Raw genomic sequence first — 8,098 nt, 5'->3', positions numbered from 1 at the left:
GCGTCAAAAATTACGTGCTTACTATAGAAGATAATCACGGCTAACAACTTCTCAAATGGATAATTCCTTTTGAACTCAAATACTTATCTGTATAGATTGTATCTTATCTTTGTAGACTCTATTCTCCCGAGCTCATTGTACTCTTGTATTATAAATAGTTGATCTCACTTATGCAAATATATAACAGTTTCATCAGAACTCTTGTGCTTTTATGGTATCAGAGCAACTGACACTCCAACGAGTTAGTACTCTGCTCTAAGTTTCCCAATGACGGGAAACAGTTCCTCATCATCAACAGCCAATTCCACTCCATCACTTGTCTATGGTCATAACTCCATAGTTCAACCATCTCAATTAATATCTTTCAACCCTGCTTCCCAACTATATTTGAAACTAGCAGGAAGCACCAACTATTCAACATGGCAAGCCCAAGTCAAAACTCTACTATTCGGCTATGATCTACTGGGATTTATTGACGGCTCCTCTAGTTGTCCCTCTGAATACTACACAGAAAATAATAAGCAATTGATCAATTCCAACTTCAAGCTCTGGCTCCGCCAAGACAGCTTAGTTCGCAATGCTATCATTGCATCTGTTGAACATTCTATATGCCCCCGATGATAGCCCAAGCATTTATTGCTAAGCAAGCCTGGGAAATACTCCAAACAATATTTGCAAACAGATCAGAGTCAAGAATCTTTGGCCTTCACGAAATCCTTTCCAATCTTCGAAAAGAACCTCGTACAGTAGCTGAGTACATGAAAGAGATCAAATCAATTGTCGATGATCTTGCATCCAGTGGGTCTCCATTGACCAATGAAGAGCTCGTCATAAAAATACTCAGCGGTCTTGGGTCGGAATTCAAAGAAATCTCAGCAATCATCTGTGCTCGAGATAATCCAATATCCTTTGAAGAATCGTATGACAAGCTCCTAGCCCATGAGGTCTTTCTCCAACATTCAGAACCAAAAACCAATACACCCTTGATCACTTCTCAATAATATCAACGAACCCCATCAAACCAAAACTCCTTCAGGCGCAATTACAACAACACGACCAACAATACCCTACAACGCCGTAGCAACTAGAAGCAAGGAGGACCCAATAACTCTTTTAACAGTCGTCACTACCCTGGACCACCTAACAACAACTCGAGGTCCTTCGGTTCCCGTCAATCCATCCAACAACATGTTCAATGTCAATTATGTGACAAATATGGTTACATAGCCAAGGTTTGTCGCTCTCAATCTCACAACAAATATGAAGCAAGCAAACATGGTAGCTCGCTCCTACAACAACAATGGAAATCCTTGGGTTATGGATTCCGGAGCATCACATCACATAACAGACAATCCGTCCAACCTCACTTCCGTCACTGATTTCTCAGGCAATGATGAGATCATCATAGGAGATGGTAACAGTATCCCAATTTCGCATATTGGTCAAACTACTCTTCATTCTACTTCGCCTGCTCATTCCTTTTCTCTTCATCATGTCTTATGTTCACCAAAAATAAGACGCAATCTAATCTCTGTTGCACAATTTTGTCGTCAAAATCTAACTTCTATTGAATTTTTTCCTTACTCTTATGTTGTTAAGGATTTGAACACGGGGCAACACTACTTCAAGGACGGAGCAACAATGACCTCTATGAATGGCCAACAACTAAGCTGCCTAGTAGATCCACCAGTCTCTCACATCAAGCTCACTTTGTCCCTTCCGAGTCTCCTACCTTACATCTCTGGCATGCAAGACTTGGCCATCCGCAACCACGTATCACCAAGAGCTTCATCTCTTCTTTTAAGCTTCCAGTGTCCCTTAGTAACTCTTTTACATTCTAGAATTCTTGCCTTTGTAATAAAAGTCACCAACTTCCATGTGGTGCAACATCTATTGTTAGTCATCGACCATTTGAAATAATTTACTCAGCTGTTTGGGGTCCAGCTCCTATTACATCATTTGATAATTTTCGTTTTTATGTCATTTTTGTTGATCATTTCACCAAATGCACATGGCTATTCCCTCTTAAGCACAAATCGGATGTCACTCAAACATTTATCAATTTTAAGAAAGTTGTTGAGAACTACTTCTCCGCTAAAATTGGTACACTTTACACTGATGGAGGTGGTGAATACATCGGCCTTAAAACTATTCTTCAAGAATCTGGCATTCAACACCTTTTGAGCCCTCCATACACTCCCCAACTAGCTGGCACTGCCAAACGCAAGCATCGACACATTCTTGAAACCACCCTTACCATTCTTCATCATGCATCTGTACCGCTCAAATTTCGGTCACTTGCTGTCCAAACTGCAGTAAATCTGATCAACCGATTACCTACACCCCTCCTCAAAGGTAGCTCCCCTTTCCAAGCCTTGTTTCATCGTCCTCCAAATCCACATAAGTTACGTGCATTTGGGTGTCTCTGCTATCCTTGGTTACGACCCTATAGCATGCATAAGCTCGATCAAAAAAGTCGTCCATGTGTATTCTTGGGGTACTCCTCCTCTAAAAATAGCTATGTCTGCTTAGATCCTTCATCAAATAAAATCTTCATCTCTAGGCATGTTGTTTTTGTGGAACACACTTTTCCATTCCACTCTACTGCTACACTTCTGCCCCGTGTCTCGTCCTCCACTATATCTACCTGGGCAGCTCCCTCTCTTGAGTCATCCACTCAGAAAGCTACACCGAATAATCCAACTGATGTCTCCATTCCATCACCAAACTCTTCTCTTCCATCTAGCATATCTACTGCTCCTGTAGCCTCTAATAATGACGTGACCAATGATCTCCAAATCTCCACTTCTGCCTCGCCTCTTCCTCCTACGTCGCCTACACCTACTACCTCCTTAAACACCCTCTCAAACTTAGACCACCTACTGCCACAGTCCAATGAACCAAACCAACCACCAAGCCGTATGGTTACCAGATCCCAGAATAACATTTTCAAGCTAAAACAAGTATTTGACTATCTTGCTACCCCCTCACTTACATCCCTGCCCCTCACTCCTAGCACTGTTAAACAAGCACAAAAATATCCTCAGTGGTGTGAAGCTATGAGTGAAGAGTACGATGCCCTAATGCAAAATAAAACATGGACCTCTGTGCCATCTAACACTTCTCAAATATATTGTAGGTTGCAAATGGGTGTTTCGCTTGAAACACAATGCTGATGGATCCATTCAACACTACAAAGCTCGTCTTGTTGCCAAAGGATTTCATCAACGTCCTGGATTGATTTTCATGCTACCTTTAGCCCAGTGGTTAAACACACTACCATCCGGCTAATACTTTCTTTGGCAGTCACTTATAAGTGGCCCTTACATCAACTTGACGTCAACAACGCATTCTTACAAGGTGAGCTTGAGGAAACTATTTTCATGAAACAACCACAAGGCTTCATTGATCCTACCTATCCAAATCATGTATGCCGTCTTCACAAGCCAATTTATGGTTTGCGTCAAGCTCCACGCGCGTGGTATAATGTGCTCATGTAGTTTCTATGTTCTTGTGGATTTCGAAGAGCTTATTCTGACACATCTCTCTTTATCTATAACTCATCCACTGCCTTGATATATGTTCTCATCTATGTGGATGATATTATTATTACTAGGCCATCAACTTCTCAGCTTCTTGACGTTATCTCCAAGCTTGGCAGTGGGTTCTCATTAAAGGATCTTGGCCCCTTGCACTTTTTCTTAAACATTGAAGTTGTTCCACTTGACAATGGTCTTCTTCTCACTCAAAGTAAGTTCATAGCTGAACTTTTAAGTCGTTTCAACATGCTGGATGCAAAGGGAGTCTCAACACCTATGTCCTCAACTGAACCACTCTTACTTAATGATGGTTCACCTCCTACAAATGCCAAGGAATATCGACAGGTAATAGGTACTCTCCAACACCTTACAAACACCAGACCGGACATATCATTCGCCGTCAACCAGCTTGCCCAGTTCATGCACCTTTCATATATTAAGCATTGGCAGGCTGCCAAGCGTCTTCTTCGCTACTTGAAGCAGACAATCACCCTTGGACTGCACATTAATCCTTTTGAAACAACCAGGCTCACAGCTTACTCTGATGCTGATTGGGGTGGTGATCCCGTGTCTCCACGTCGGCTTACATTATTTTTCATGGTCGTACACCTATAAACTGGAGTTCCAGAAAACAACGCACTGTTGCTCGCTCCTCAACTGAAGCTGAATACCGTGCAGTTGCTTCCACAGTTGCTGAGCTCAACTGGTTAACCCACTTGCATAATGAGCTCCATCTCCCCTCAAGCACACTCCCACAGTGCTTTGTGACAACATCGGTGTCACATATCTTTGCAAAAATCCAATATTTCATAGTCGCATGAAACATGTTGCCATTGATTTCCACTTCGTTCGTGATCAAGTTGAAAAGAAAGAGATTACAGTCTGCCATACTTCCTCTGCTGAACAACTTGCTGACGCTCTAAGAAAACCATTGCCAAAGAAGAAGTTTACTGAGTTGGTTTTCAAGATCGGTCTCCGTCCGGCAGTACCGATCTTGCGGGGGCATATAGAAGATAATCACGGCTAACAACTTCTCAAATGGATAATTCCTTTTGAACTCAAATACTTATCTGTATAGATTCTATCTTATCTTTGTAGACTCCTATTCTCCCAAGCTCATTGTACTCTTGTATTATAAATAGTTGATCTCAGTTATGCAAATATATAACAGTTCCATCAGAACTCTTGTGCTTTTACTTACAATATGCAGTACACTAGCTCCGCCCCTGACCTTCAACCAGAGATCAAGGGTGAGATATCAAAGTCGACCTCCTTGTCATGTCAGATAGATGACTGGCATATTGAGATGCTTAAAACATCATTTTTTTGAATAATAATTAAAAATAGAAGCAACAAGGCAAGGAGCTTAGCGTACCGTTTTTTATTACCTACTCTGTCATGTTTGAGTTCTAACATTATTCTAGGGAATCTTTGTTTTGCTTTATCAATGTCAGTTTCAATCATTTATGAAGGGAGCAACTCTAAGATATAAACATCCTTCGAAACAAAATAAAAATGGCTATGTTGAAACTAATATCCAAATTCGTAATTCGTAGATGATAAGGGATCTCTTGTACCACTTAGGTAAGTTTGTCTAATTATGATTGTAAGGACAATGATTCTCCTTGGATATCCAATCAATGATCTGGATATGAATATATGCAATTATGGGACTTATTTATTCAAATATACGTAGAAACCAATTGAACGTCATAGTGGGAAGTTTGGGTTGGGTTGGGAGCAAATGGGTCTTTTCTAATTTTTTGTATTTATTATCTTTTTAATTTTAGGTATATATACGTATAGAGTAAAATTGCTTCGATTTTAACTTTATGAATTTTATTCAAAATATGGGATGATACAATATGGAAAATTCATCATAGGAATCAACAAAGAAAATATCAATGAGCCAACAACATTTTAACGTTTACTCGGGGAAACATTGTTAAGAGGAGATCATTTAATAACACTTTAAGTAGTACATTTTTCCTTCCGAATAGTGCTTAATTAGCTTACATTTATCTTTGATTTGTAGAAGGAGAGAGTTGTTTGTCAAGAATCATGTTTGCTCCTTTTAAACTTGTGTTGGCTCGAGCGGCTTTGTTTTGATGATTGACAAAGGAACACATACATGAACCATGTCCATGGACAGTGTATACAGAATACATATAGATTCTAGCACAAGGCATATACGTGAAGAGGATAAGTATAAGTGGTTATATATGATATTTCCTGAACGAAAATGTTGCATAATTGATAAGGAGCATGACTCCTTACTTGAAGAGAACTCTTTCCTAGATAAGGAAAAAGTTAGAGATTGAAATTAACTAGAACTCTTCCACCAATGAAGAGTAAAGCATTTGAGCTCTAGTTAATCCTTATTCTACTAACTCTATATATTTCAGTTGTGTTCTCTTTTACAGGTGACACACAAACGCTAGAGTTAATTAAGAATTGAGAGCAAAATAGCAAGGCATTTTGCAAGCAACTCCTGCGTGTTTCAAGTGTGCGAAACTAGAGCTACATGACCAGATAGAAGAACCAATTTCATGTGTCTGTCTTTTATTCTATTTCAATTGTAGTGGGGCTTTTGAGTTGTACTTTTCAGCTTTCTTTAGAAGCATTTGTACTAGGTACTTTGAGTTGTATTATTCAAGTTTGAGTTAACTGGAAGTTGTCGTAACAGCCTGTGGCTGGTTGCTACAAGGGTTAGAGGCAATCCTTAGGTTTACAAGAGTTTGTAAACATTGTTGTTTTGGCTCAGAGTTGTAGTGCATTTTGGGGAAAATCTTACTGGGAAGTAGGCCATAGTTTTTTTACCTTTTGAGCCAGGTGTTTTTCATATAAAAATACTTGTGTTCTTTATTTTCTGCATTTCTTATTCCAACTGTAGTGTAAGGAACTCATAGAAGAACCAGATCTTTCTATAATATGTGCATGCGAAAAATTGGACACCACACAAATTACCCTTGTATGGTATTGAAGTATAAAACATCAACTTGACTTGAACAATGAATGATTTTGGACAATTGGTATAATACAAACTATTCATCAGTTTAAACTTTAAATTAATCAACAATGGCTAAGACTTTACCGATAATTTTGGACCAGTAGTCAAGATAAATCGAGGCGCCATAATCTTAAGATTATTTACTTATATTCGTTTTATGTATATACTAGATGAGGAAAGGCCCGTATACGGGCCCAACATTGTAATCTTAAAATTATTGTTTGTCGGTGTTCAATTAATTTTTTGATAAATAAATCGATCATTGTTATATCCATTTAATAACTGATAGAGAATGATATTGTGGATCATAATTTACAATTAATTTATTTTAATAATTTACTAAAAAATTAAACTATATTTGAATTTTTAAAATTGATTGACTGGTATTATTTTCCCACTATATTTGAATTTTTAATTATAGGGTTTTAATTTTTTCTTAATTAAGGATATAAGAGAAATATATTTTTTTATAGATTTATCATGTGTTAATTTTATAATGAAATAATAAAATATTTTAAGACAATTTATAGATTGTTGAAAACTTATCATGGAAGAATGGAGTTCAAACCATATAAATCAAATTTTCACATCAATTAAGTACATAAGAGATAACCTCATAGAATAGATGAACAAATATCATCACTTAAATTAACTTTTAAGGTTTAACAAACTATAGTTTTTAAAATTACTTTTGAATATAAAATTTTTAGGTTTGAAACCGCCTTCAAATAGTGTGAATATATGAAAACCTTTAATTTTTTTTTAAATTGTGTTAAAATAGTATGGGTAAATATGAAAATCGTATAAATATTTATCTATATTTCTTTTTGTTGCTTTATTGTTTAAAAATTAAATTTACTTTTTCTGTGAAAACTTTTAGTTGACTGAAACAAAAATTAATAATTTTATCAAATAAGAAAAGCATTCAAAATGAGTATTTGCATGGAGTAACTCTATGTAAAAGTAGTCTTATCAACACTATATTTAAACTTTTAAAGGAGTGTTGTGGTCAAGGGAATGTAGGGTCCACGTATATCAAGAAGGACACAATTTGCATTTAAGAAATGCAAATAATATAATAATTTTTTTTCGAAATGACATATATGCCCTTGGTTGACCATCTTCCCTTTTCTATATAATAGAAATATTGATAAAGTTTACAGTGCTTTATCGTTTGGTGCAATGTCCCATGATATCTCATTAAATTAGCTATCCCACCTTCTATACGGGATAATTAATCCCACCATTTTAGCTATCTTGTTAGATCAACTATTCCAGGATTAGCTAATACCTATAACCAAACATGAGAATTGAGATAAACGATCCTTTAAATATCATAATGCATTATCTTAACACACACAACTTGGAAAAGTTAATAATCTCTTTTCTGAAATAGTAAAGAAATCCCACTTCAGACAATGCCATATAAGTGGGATTTCTTTACTATTTCAAAAAAGAGATTATTAACTTTTTCAAGTTGTGTGTGTTTAGATAATGCATTGTGATATTTAAAGGATCGTTTATCTCAATTTTCGTATATATATATATA

This window comes from Nicotiana attenuata, chromosome 7 (genome assembly GCF_001879085.1).
Source record: "Nicotiana attenuata strain UT chromosome 7, NIATTr2, whole genome shotgun sequence".
Lineage (NCBI taxonomy): Eukaryota > Viridiplantae > Streptophyta > Magnoliopsida > Solanales > Solanaceae > Nicotiana > Nicotiana attenuata.
The sequence above is the reverse complement of the archived record's forward strand: the minus strand, read 5'-3'. Positions refer to the sequence as shown.